The sequence below is a fragment of the Anomalospiza imberbis genome, chromosome 2 (assembly GCF_031753505.1).
Source record: "Anomalospiza imberbis isolate Cuckoo-Finch-1a 21T00152 chromosome 2, ASM3175350v1, whole genome shotgun sequence".
Classification (NCBI taxonomy): domain Eukaryota; kingdom Metazoa; phylum Chordata; class Aves; order Passeriformes; family Viduidae; genus Anomalospiza; species Anomalospiza imberbis.
In genome coordinates, this window is record NC_089682.1 from 3,532,083 (window position 1) to 3,544,777 (window position 12,695).

At 44.0% G+C, this 12,695-nt stretch overlaps 1 protein-coding gene across 5 annotated transcripts in view; it reads right to left on the reverse strand.

Moving 5' to 3' along the window:
• The window catches only part of ERG (ETS transcription factor ERG), a 139,950-nt gene that overhangs the window by 103,679 nt on the left and 23,576 nt on the right, over positions 1 to 12,695 (reverse strand). The gene's annotated exons all lie outside the window — the stretch shown is intronic.

The following is a 12,695-nucleotide window of genomic DNA, read 5'->3' on the forward strand; positions in this document are numbered from 1 at the left end:
CCCAGAGCACTTAGTGCCACCTCCAGCCCTTCTTGGGACACCTCCAGGGATGGGCACTCCGGACCTCCCTGGGCAGCTCTTTCCAAGGCCTGAGCACCCTTTCCACGGGGAAATTCCTCCTGGTGTCCAATCTGAGCCTCCCCTGGCACAGCTTAAGGCTGTTTCCTCTTGTCCTGTCCCTGTTCCCTGGGAGCAGAGCCCGACCCTGCTCTGGCTGCACCCTCCTGGTCAGGGAGTTGCAGAGGCTCCCATGAGCCTCTTTTTACCCTCTTTAGCCTTTTTTTTCTTTTTCCCCCCCAGGCTAGAAGTACTTGTCTGCACAGGGAATAATATTCAGAATACAGCCACAGTCGTAGCCAATTCTGGCTGATGAACAAATCTGGCTGATGTTTAATCAACAGCACACGAGGTGCCAGAACGGCTGGGCCTGACTCCTGGTGCTCTGAAAGCAAGGACAAAATTACATGGGGATCCAAGCACAGGCTGCCTGGGAGACACAGCTCTGCCTGCAGGCTCTCTCCAAGGAATCCTGTATTCCTGCTGCCTGAGATGTGAATAGCAGACAGGAGAGCAGCTCTGAGTGGCACTGACAGAATAATCAAACACAAAGCCCCCTTCCTGTGACAGGCACCCAGCACCGGGACTGGCACACACACCCAGGGGTGCACACTCTGCTGTGGTGAATAACCACACTGGCATCACACCAAATTTCTACCAGCATGACTCGGGATGTTTACCATTACTCACAGGAGGTGAATCCCTGAGCAGCTATGCAGAATATCCCAAGTCAGTGCCAGCAGGACTTTCAGACCCCCTCACACTGTCATGCAACTGGACTGGTCACATATTTTTAAAGAACTGATGTTTTTCATCTGTTGGAAAACTTTTGAGACGTCCCTTGCTGGATTGTTTTGTGAGGAAATCTCTTTTTGTGTGCCTAGGTCCCACCAGCACTGGTCAAACAGTGTGTACCAGAGAGAAAGGCTGGGATATTCCAAAGGCAGAGTATTATAAACCTGCTCTCAATGATGTGCAGAAACAGCATAAACTCCTGTTGCTGCAGGTTAGAGCTGCACTTCTTAGGTAGACAAATATGCTACATGTGATTTTCAGCCTTTCTGGACCCCTAAAATAATTCCAGTTATGATGGGAGCCCTCGTGTAGCGAATTTAAACCAAATTTAGGCTTGCTGCACTTTAGAAGCAGCCTACACATCCAAGGATGCACTAAGAGAAAACTGGAGTGCACTTACTTCCCCTGTGCTGCTGCTTTATTCATACCATAGGGCTTTACTGAAATTATTACATTGTTACTATTTTTTTTTAAATTACTTTCTTTAACAAGAGTAAGAAATAAGAGGTGAAATCCTCATCTACTGAAATAAACTGAAATAAATAAGTCACCCACCCTGCCTTTCTTGATGTGGGCGAAACTCAGGAGCAGAAGATCCTTACAAGCCTGCAATTTGGGAACTGCTAAGCTAACAAAATAACTTTCCTGCCCAGCATGGGACTGTAAGTTTGTGCCTTCCCTTCTCTAATATTTCCACGTTTAGAAGAAGGTGCTGCAGCTCCTGCTGGCACCTGGGGCTTAACAAGAAGCCAAGGGTTGCCCCAAGAGGGGCTGAAGCAGCCCCAGCCCCTCGGTGCCGGCAGGCATGGAATTCTGGAAAAAATGGCTCCAAGTGCAGACTCCAGCAGTGTCTAGAGAAGAAAGGCCACAGAAATGTTTATAATTCACATTTGTAAAGCAGATAAGTGTGATACACCACAACTCTTCCTCTGGCAGGGAGCTATGATACAGCAGAGCTGCATGACATGAGCTTAAATCTTTTATGTTTAACTTGTGGCTGGGTATAACCACTTCAATTTTTGGTTTTTTTTTTTTTTTTTTAATTTCTTGTTTCACTGTAACCTCTCAGTGTTTTAACAGCCTCAACAATAAAACCTTGAGGAAAGATCAAGAAATGCACCCTCAAGAAATGCTACTGTTCATATGCAGTCAGTATTTGCTGTTAGGGTAAGATTTGATTGCAGGTGAATGCCACAAATAAAACAACAGTAAAGGACAAGAAAACCAAAATACAAAAAGATGTGCCAAGCCAGGAGGTTTCTTCAACTTTCTGTAACTTTTCCGTAACTTTTTGTACTCATCCTGACCTTGCTGAGCAGAACCCACTGGTTGTGTTGTGCACTGTCTGATGTGCTTAGTTCTTTAGAGCAATTTAAAGAGAAGTATAACTCTGACAACTTTCAAATGACATTCCCTAATAGTTTGGATGAGGGTTTTTTTTTTTGTTTGTTTGTTTGTTTTTTTTTTTAATTATATGGCATAATTTGTTTAAGAAAATCAGTGGGAGAAATAAAAGCTCAGTGCGGCTGGTCTCAATTCTGGCAGCAAAAAAAATTGCCAATTTTTCCACTTTCAAGAAACACCTCCAGAAGTTAATTATGGACTCACAGAACAATTTGGGTTGGAAGGGACCCTAAAGATCGTCCAGTGCCACCCCTGCCATGGGCGGGGACACTTTCCAGTGTCCCAGGCTGCTCCAAGACCCAGTGTCCAACCTGGCCTTGGGCACTGCCAGGGATCCAGGGGCAGCCCCAGCTGCTCTGGGCACCCTGTGCCAGGGCCTGCCCACCCTCCCAAGGAAGAATTTTTTCCTGATATCCTATCTAACCCTGCTTTCTGGCAGTGGGAGCCATTCCCTGTGTCCTGTCCCCCAATGCCCTCGTGAAAAGTCCCCATGCAGCTCTCTTGGAGCTCCTTCAGGCACTGGAAGGTGCTCTTTACCCTGAAGCTTTCCCTTCTCCAGGCTGAACAGCCCCAACTTTCTCAGTCTATCTTCATAGGAAGGATTCTAAATCTCCTTTTTATTTTTTTTTTTCTGGAAATAAGGAAAACTCCCCCACCCAGCCCTCCTCCTGAAAAGCCTCCCGAGGATTTGGTTTCATGGCCATGCTGACAAGTTCCCTCACACAAGGTTAACACTATTTCTGTCACTCAGGTCACCAATACTGGTCAAACTGGCAAAAAAACCCTTTTCTGGTGGGATTCCCTTCCAGCTGGAATGCAGAGATCCCTGGTGGCCCTGGAGACCTCAGGACAAGGCAGGAGGGAGCTCAGGGCTGCAGGCAGGTAAGTCCTGCCCCTGTTGAAGCAGCGGTGGGTTCAAGCTGACCATGACACCCCAAGTGGAAGCAAGTCAGTAACTGAGGGACAAGCCACCATCAGCACCTGTTGGAAAAGCACAGATGGCCAGGGTTTAGCTGGCTCTGGACTAACAGCACTGCTCCCATGTCCCCAAAGTCTGTGGGGACAAAGGGATGCAGCAATATGAGAACGTGTCTCTGCCATCTGTGTCTGTGTCTGGCCCTGCTGGAGTTCACCAACACTGAACATGGATTTTCTGCTGAGAACCTTGTTCTTGCAAGGGTCAGGCCTCCTACAGAAACTCCCTCTCCTCACGCTTGAAGGATGGAGAAGGCACATTTCTGTGCTGCCACCCAAAAGTGTCTGTGCAGCTACTGCTTATCTCACATTCCAGCCCATGATCTCAGGGCAGGATACGGCCCTAAATTAGCTCATTTACAGTAGGAACTTTAAACTACAGCCAAAAATATTTGGTTTTATTAGTACTCCCTATATAGTACGCCTCTGACCAATAACTTGTTTTATTTATTTTTCTGGTGAATTACCATGTTCTTATTCAAAGCCATAATGAGGATTATATATCAATGTGGAATGCAGAGCAGCCATTCCTGAAACTCCCAACTGCATATAAAAGAGGTTGGAATTCCCCAAACTCTATCTCTTCAGCCCAGGCCACTTACAAATGTGGTTAACATGAATGAAGTAATATCTTCAGAAAGGAAGGAGACATTTGAGTCACGTCTGACACATTTAACTGCACCAACCACTTTCCACAGCTCAAGATTTTGACTGTGTGTCTTAATTCCAGGCAGGGGTGTTTGATAATGATTACTCCCTGATGCTTATCCTGTTGCAGGATAGTTGGACATACACATGGGATGCCAAGGGGAGAGCTGAGGCAAGAATTCAACACTTTGTGCCCTTCCAAGTGCAAAATCACAGAGGTCACCAGCAAAGTTCTGAGATCCAGTCAAATTTCCCACCTTTCTGTCCCATGCTAGAGCTGCCCTGGCAGATTTCTGTGTTTAAATATTCAAACTCTGCTCAAGTCCCAGCTCAGCTGAAGGTGTGCACCAGTCAGCCCTAAAGACCATGGAGTAACCACCACATTATTCCTGACTGCAGGTTGTAATTATGGACCTTAGTTCTCTACAGAAATATGACTTTCCAAAGAAAAATATCACATTGTGGAAAAGCAGGATGACAACAGGGGAGATACACAGTGACAAAGAACAGTTTCTAATTTACATTCATGCCACTGGTTAAAGCCCAAGCCTGTTTCAAACATTTTACCTGGTACTGCACTTAAAATTTCATCTGAGGAAAGATACACAAACTGTTTGCAAAATAATGAATGACTAATTGCCTCGAGGTAAGGAAAACTCATACCTCCTTTTGAAAGATAAAAGCAAATAAAAATGTTTTAGAAAGCGAAACAACAAGATCCAATTCAACAGTAACAAATTACATACAGACTCATGGAATCACAGAATGGCTGGGGTTAGAAGGGATCTGAAAAATCACCCAGTGCCACCCCTGCCATTGCAGGGACACCTCCCACTGTCCCGGGCTGCTCCAAGCCCCAGTGTCCAACCTGGCCTGGGGCACTGCCAGGGATCCAGGGGCAGCCCCAGCTGCTCTGGGAATTCCATCCCAGCCCCTGCCCACCCTGCCAGGGAACAATTCCCAATTCCCAATCTCCAATCCAGCCCTGCCCTCTGGCAGTGTGAAGCCATTCCCTGTGTCCTGTCCCTGCATCCCCTGGCAATTGTCTCTCTCCAGGTTTCCTGGGGCTCCTCCAGGCCCTGCAAGGCCACACTGAGCTCAGCCCAAAGCTTCTCCTGTGCAGGTGAACAATGCCAGCTGTGCCAGCCTTTCCTGCCAGCAGAGCTGCTCCATCCCTCTGCTCATCCTGGAGCCTCCTCTGGGCTCTCTGCAGCAGCTCCAGCTCCTCCCTGGGCTGGGACAGGGCTGGGGTAGCTCTGCAGGTGGGGTCTCTTATCACCATCCCATGGTGGGTGTTATCAGCTCCTTCAACGTTCCTTGGCTTGTGCTTCTTGGACTTCAGGACCATTTTTAAAGAAAGGTTACTGGATTGGCCAATGCAGGCATTGTGATCCTGATTCCTGAATTTTCCAGACAAGGAATGTTCCTCTGTGAACCTGAAACACAGCTGACATACAGAAGATTGGACTAGATCCTCTAGGGGCTCTCTAGCTGTCAGATACCTCTGCCTCTAGTTTTAATTTTGTTCACAGAAGATCTGTTTCTAATAATCCCATGGAAAATGGGAGTACAGAATCAGGACAACTTTCACAGCACATGCAGCAATTCATACTTTCAACCACATTTAAGCATGGAGTACAAGTTGATGGCACAGACTTAAAAAGCAAACAATTGTAATTAGAAAAAGTCATGAATAACTGTGTGAACACCTCACAGCTTTTTCAGGCATAACTACTTGATTAAATTTGCATAATTAGAAATTTCATACACCATGCACTTTCAGTAATTACTGAGTACATTAGACCTGTATATTATTTACTGAACATCATCCAACAGTTCTGTCAAACCCAGAAAAGTCCTGAACCGTTACAATGAAAAACAGTATCTAAAAACTGGAGAATCTTCAATTCATTTTAGGGAGACCTAAAGTATAATGACAGTTTAGAAATACATGAGCAAGGAAAAAAAAATAGCTAACATTTTCTCTGCTTTCAATAAATTTCTTCAGTTGTCATATTCAAGTAACATATATGTTGTTCAGGAACAGAATGTACTGGCACTGAATCTGTTGCATGCAAGCACTCACTTTTAGGGATGCAACAAATGTGTCTGTAATCTGCCCTGGAAAGTTGTCCTCCTTTTTCTTCCCCCTGGTTTCTGGGGATGCTTCTCATTCTAATGAGGAAAAGCACTGTTTTAATGAAAAAAAAATATAATTTTATTTTTCCTCTGCTTATGGAGTCACTTTTGTTGGTCCAGAGGCTGCAAAGTGCAGAGCCTATCCTGGAGGAGTCACCCATGAGGCAGCTCCAGTGAACACCTTGGAATCTATTCCAAGAAAAGTCCGTTTCTGGAAGTGTTCAAGGCCAGGGGCTTGGAGAAATCTGGTCTATAAAAAATGTCCCTGCCCATGGTGGGGGCTGGAACAGGGTGATCTTTACAGTGCCTTCCAACCCACACCTTTCCAAGATTCCATGATACTGGTAGCGTTTCCCAGCCTCGACCTGCACACCCCAGCTATGACCTAAAAGAAGTTAAGCTGGACCTAAGGTGCTCCAAGGAGTGTGAAAATTGTCCCATATGAGGAAACTTTCCCCAAAAGAAGCTTGGCACTGAAGTCTTGGGAAGGCTGACCCACTACAGAGCTAAAGAATAAAGCAGGGATTTATCAAAAGGATCTCCTCCATGGATCCACCTTGGGCAGCACCAGAGCCCAGCCAGGGCTGCACCCAAGATGAACCCAAATGGTCCCAAAATGCACGAGCGCTCCCGGGGGCTCTCACTGGGATCAGCTCTGCTCCATTGGCACATTGGAGTTCATTGTCCCATTCCAGCTTTAGCCCATGCAGTCCCATCCTGCTTGTTTTTCTCTCTCCAGCCCACGTTGTTTGTGCTCTTGGGCCTGAAATTGGGATCATTTGTCCTTGGTGCCCAGCTGGAGAAGGAATTGTTTTGTCTCCCTGCTCTGTGCAGAGAGCTCACCATCCCCTAATGTGAAGCCCAGACTCACACACTAAAGCAGCACAGAGTCTGAAACACAGAAAAGCTCAAACCTGAGTAATCAGCACAGCTAAGGACACTCAGTGAAAGAGAAACACTTGGCTGAGGTGTCCTCCAGCACAGCTTTGTTTCCAAAGGCATTTGTGGCACCTGGTTCCTTCCTCCAGGCAGGTCTGGGTGTCCCCTGCACTGGCAGAAGGACGGGGATGGTTTGTGGGGTATCAGGAGGGATGAAAAGTCCTCTGTGGAAGGATTAACAAGACAGAAGCGTGGAAGCTCCTTCACAATCCCTCTGCAGGGTTCTTCTGTTGTTTTGAAGCTCCACCCTTCACAGGGAACATTAACACAAACAACATGACTGGCAACACCATTTCTTTCCCTTAAAGTATTCTTAAGACAAAGTGTAAATACTTGTGGTGATCCTTCTTCAGAATATTAGTAAATGCAGCCAGCTTGCAGTGGAAATAATCATCATGACCACAGAACAAAACTAAACACCCTCTGAAGTTCTTCAGACTAATCCTCCTTTCTGTTACTAAATGCTTTGTTATTCCTTTTGTACATCTTTGGCACAAAATACTTTCTTTTTTTTTTTTTTTTTTTAATTTCTCTTATACTTGTGGCACTTTCAGTTCTGAAGTTGGAAAGCAGAAGGGAAAAAAAAAACCAGAACAGCTGTATAAACACAAGGTATTTAAGAAATAAGTGACTTCCATTAAGTGTTGACCTGCAAAAACTGTTGAAATATACAGATCAGAAAGACTGGCACCTCCACTACAGCTTGAATCTCACTTTATCAATAAAAAATGTTCATGCATTCCAAAAATAAAAATATGCCACATCCTTAGCACGAAATATCTTGGAAGGATATAAGTCATGTCCAATAATGCTTTGATTTGTGACCTTCACAGATTTGTTTTTATTTTTTTATTTCTAATGCATTTGAAGAATGTCTATAAATAGCTTATACTGACTGAATGCATAATTTTAGGCTTATTTTTTCAGCATCTGGATTTTGAAGTACTTTGCTAGATGAAACATGGACCTGTCATCCGTGAAACTGTAAAGTCCAGTGTTTAGAAAAATAATATTTTAAGGATCTAAATGTATTTGCTAATAGTGAGTGTAAAGCAGTATTATTAAATTTGTAATACATTACTGAACCTGAAAAGCAAGTTTTTAAGCAAAAATGCACATTAGACTTAGAAATTCAAAGAAAAAAAAAATCACACAGAAAAAAAAACCCCTCATTATTTCTATATATATGGCAAGGGAAATGCCTTTGTTCCTCCTTACACACTAAAAACAGAAGGAAGAGGAATGTATTTAGTTCACCCAACCTGAACTGACAGCAGGCAAAAAAACTGCAGCAAAAAAAAAAAACGGCAGCAAAAAGAGCACAGAGGGTTTTGCATGTGCATAAGTGAAAAAGAAACATTAACTCTTTTATTAATTATAATTACTATGTGTTTTATTTCCAGCTGGGGGAGAAAAGTGATTCCAGGGTTAAGGCAGGTTTCAGTCCCCTTTTTCCAGCAGGACCTGGGAAGGTCCCAGCATGGAAAAGAGATACAGATGCAACCACTTTAGAAGCAGTTCCCCCAAATCAAATGGGAATAGTTGTAAAGTCTAAAGACATGGAATAATCACAGAATCCCAGAATGGTTTGGGCTGGAAGGACCTTAAAGTTCATCCAATTCCATCCCCTGCCCATGGCACACCTTCCACTATCCCAGGCTGCTCCAAGCCCTGTCCAGCCTGGCCTTGGGCACTGCCAGGAATGGAATATCCACAGCTTCTCCAACATCTCAGTGCAAGAATGAATAGAACTTTGCAAGGAAAAGGCTGCAGTTTCCTTCTTGCTTAGCTTGAATTCAAAATCAGGGTTTAATGGAACAAATACTATCCAGACTTTCCATAGATGTAATAGGAAGCTCAGGAATGGGATACAGGAGGGTTTTCTTAAGCAGTGGGGCCTTTTATATTTAGTTATTCTGTAATTAGCTGTTTTTATTGACATACGGCCTACAGATGGGCTGATCCATTGCTGCAGAAACAGGGCCAGAGTTTCTGATCCCGCTCCATTTATGACAATAAATGCCTTCCACGAGGGCTCACAAAAACACCCAACAAGCACAGGGCTCCATCCCACTGCTGTCACAGATTTCAGCCACTAAGGATCAGACTCCAGCCACTGCACGGGCAGTGTTTCACCCACTTCTGAAGGGATCCATGCCTGGAAGGAAGCAGCAATTCTTCCAGCCAGGAGTTCTGCTGCAGAAAATCACTAATTCCCAGGACCAGCAGAAATAGAGGGATGTTTTAGAGACAGGAATAATTCCAATTGCTCCTTTAGCAGGGGAAACCCCAGTAATGCCTTGCCCCATGAAACTGGTGTATTTAGGATGGTGTTTGAGGGCTGTGACACTGCATGGGAATTTTCCCACAGGAATACAAGACACTGCACCCCAAGCTGGTCATCCACCCTTTATTTTGGTCCAGCCATGTACTGGATTCCTTGTCACAACAGACCCAACCTGAAATTGATTAGATTATTCCAGTACTTTCATAATCAACGTTTCTTTTGTACTCTCCCTCCAAAGCAACAGATCCCTTCTCAAATTCTCCTGCTAAAAAAATATGAGACATAGACACACAATAATGTTGAGATTTTATGGTGGTTCTAAACCTGACTGCAGAGTCTGAGTTTAGAAAAAAAAAAAAAAAGTATGTACTTCCATGCTGGTTTTTTGTTGGGTTTCAGCCCCTCTTCCCCAAAGATGCAACTGTATGCAAGATCAATCAGTATGTTTTAATACTACAAGTAATTCCCATTCTTTTTTCCTGTTGCCTCACTTGGGTATTTCCCCAGCTCCCACTATACCTCGGAAGGACATTTCCCCACTTCTCATTATTACCTAGAAACTCCTCACTTTTTTTTCACTTTTGATGTCTAAAACATTCTCAATTTCCAGGTCTCACTCCCATCCCTATACTCCACGAGAGCTGAAAAATGTTTAATCCGAAAATGATTCAGCATGTTTTTATTCCAAAACCCTCCTGTGCTCATTCTGACCAGTTCCAACAACACCAGTAGTGACAGAACAAGGGGGAATGGCTTCAAGCTGACACACAGGGGGGTTAGATGGGGAATTAGGAAGAAATTCCTCCCTGGGAGGGTGGGGACAGGCTGGAATAGAATTCCAAGGCCAGGCTGGACACTGGGGCAGCCTGGGACAGTGGAAGGTGTCCCTGCCATAGGATGATTTTTAAGGTGTCTTCCAACCAAACCATTCCATCATTCTGTGGTGATTCTATGAATTACACCACTGCTCTGGCCACCTGTTCCAGCTGTGGCCACCCTTAGAGCAATCTGGTTTTTATTCTTATTCCTAGTCACAGTTTCCACTGTTTGAAGTTAAACTGCAGCCCTTTGGACTTTGCTGCACTCCTCTGAGAGAAGTGTAGCTCTGTCTTCTCTGCACCTCCCCATTACACAGCCTGGGATGCTAATAATAGTACTTTTTTTTGTCTATTCTGCAAACTTAGGGCTTTTTTCATTCATGCTTTTGACCTCTTTCCTCACTGCTACACTGGCTACTACCTGTCTGTTGTAGCAATTCAGAACAGCTAAAAAATGAGATTTAATGTCCCTCTCTGTGGGTACATCTGCACATGTGTGTGGTGTTACAAGTGAAGGCATTATTTCAAGAGCATACAAACCATTAAAATAGTTAATTAGGCTATGTTCCATTTCTGAGGGCCAAACAGGTATCTCCTATCAACTACATGTTAAAATATATTTTTGCCATCCACCAGTACATTAAAAAAAATGGCATGTGGCCATGGTGGCCTCATCAATTCAAACCACTGGCTTGACATGCCAGAACTAATGTATGATCACAGCTTTAGCAGGATTCAAAGCCCTGGTGCCACTCTAAAACTTCATTTTGGGTTCCCTGAAGTTATTAACTATTAGAAAAACTCAGGTATGTCACTACTGAAGATCTTTTATTAGGCATGTTGGCATGTAGATAAAGATTTATGTTTTCTGTAACGTCAGTCTTGCTGTCCCTTAAACCCTAAGAGAAGGAATAAAGCAAGCTCCAACTTCAAAGAATTTAACTCAGTGATACAAAATATTTCCTTTAAATGCAGATCGAATTTCTTCCATTTTTTTATGCTCCAGGTGTGTATAAAAGTCAATCCCCAATCCCTAACAGCAGCGACTCTGCCTTTTCAGTAGAAATAAAAAAGTAAATTACTGTCCTCACCACTCCAAGCCTTGACTTATCCCTGTGCTAATGAAATAGAGTTGGGATGATAAGAACAAATCAGTACTGTCACTTCCACTCACTGTCTGATGACTGCAGTTGCAATGTGGCATAATTTTGTAACAAAGCAACTTGGAAGTTCACTTTTAAGAGTGTTTCCACAATGGGTTGTGGATAATTCATGTGCTTCATCTTCAAGCAGCTCAGACCTCACAGAACTGCTTGGAGCAGGTACCTGCCTCAGTCTCAGATATTACAGATCCTCCATGAATTCCATCTTGCTGCTCCCAACATCCTTTTCCCCCCTCTCCTGGCAGAAAGGCAGGAGGAGACGAGCTGGTGTTTCCAGAATTGCACAAAGGACGAGGATTTGACAATCTTCATCCCACTTCTGAGGCCTGGAGGGCAGCTGGGGACCCACAAAAATCCCCCCTCAGGGAGACCATGCTCACCATCCACAGAAAAATGGCATGCTCCAAATATCTTCCCTTTTCCACTGGCTACAGGGGGGGTTTAATGGAGATAAAACACCTTCACAGCAGTTCTGGGAGTAAGCAGGGCATGTAGTCAGGGGGTAAGGAACAATTAGGCCTCGTTTATATTTGTGAAACAATTAGTCATTAATTAGGCCAGCTTCACATTTGGAAAAGGGGAATAGCTTTAATTAGAGTGGAATTACATCCCTCTGACAGACTTCAGAGGGAACTCTAATGGCAGGATGCAAACTATAAAGTCTGCCAGGCTTTTACAGCATTTAATGGCTCATGGAGCATATTGGAAATATAGAGTCCTTTCAGTGTGTATAACAACCATCTGCCACAAAACCCCACATCCCTGCCAGGATCACAGCTCCTAAATGGGGGGAGAGAAAGAATTTTAAAACAGTAACCAAATCCCCAGCTTGGATCGTAGCTGCATTTGGGCAGCTTCTCTCCCTAATCTAGAAACCTCTCTCCCCATGGAATTCTTGCCATGGAATATAAAGAAAAAATGAAGTGGCATTTAAGGAGATAAATATTTAATGTATAGCTACAAAGTACACTTTCTCCTCTCCAGTCATGCTGTTAACTAGAGGAAGGGTCTGCACATGAACTTTCAGCCCTAAGTAAAATTAATTTAATTGATGCCTTCTGCTCCTCACACTGGGGATGAAAATGGGCACTGGCCTCAACACAGAAGTTTCTTGGGAGCTGCAATTGTTCTGCAGTTTAGTTTGCATTGCCTTAGCTTAAAATCCCTTCCATGGGGATAAACAGCAAATCTTCCATTGCAAACTGTGGGATCACTCCTGTAGAGTCCAAGGAATTCTTTCTGGAGTTTAGCTTTGAGGCAGGACAATCCATCCAAAGATACTTACCTAAAAATACAAGCACACTCCCATCCTCTGAAATCAAAAGTGAGCAAGATGGAAGCAGATGATGTTAAAATCCTAGCAGAGACTAGAATGGATACATCCTATTTCCCAGGTATTTCCACCATGGAGCTACAGAGAAGGAATAAAGCAAGCTCACCCTATGATTAAAGGCTTTATTTTTAAAAAAC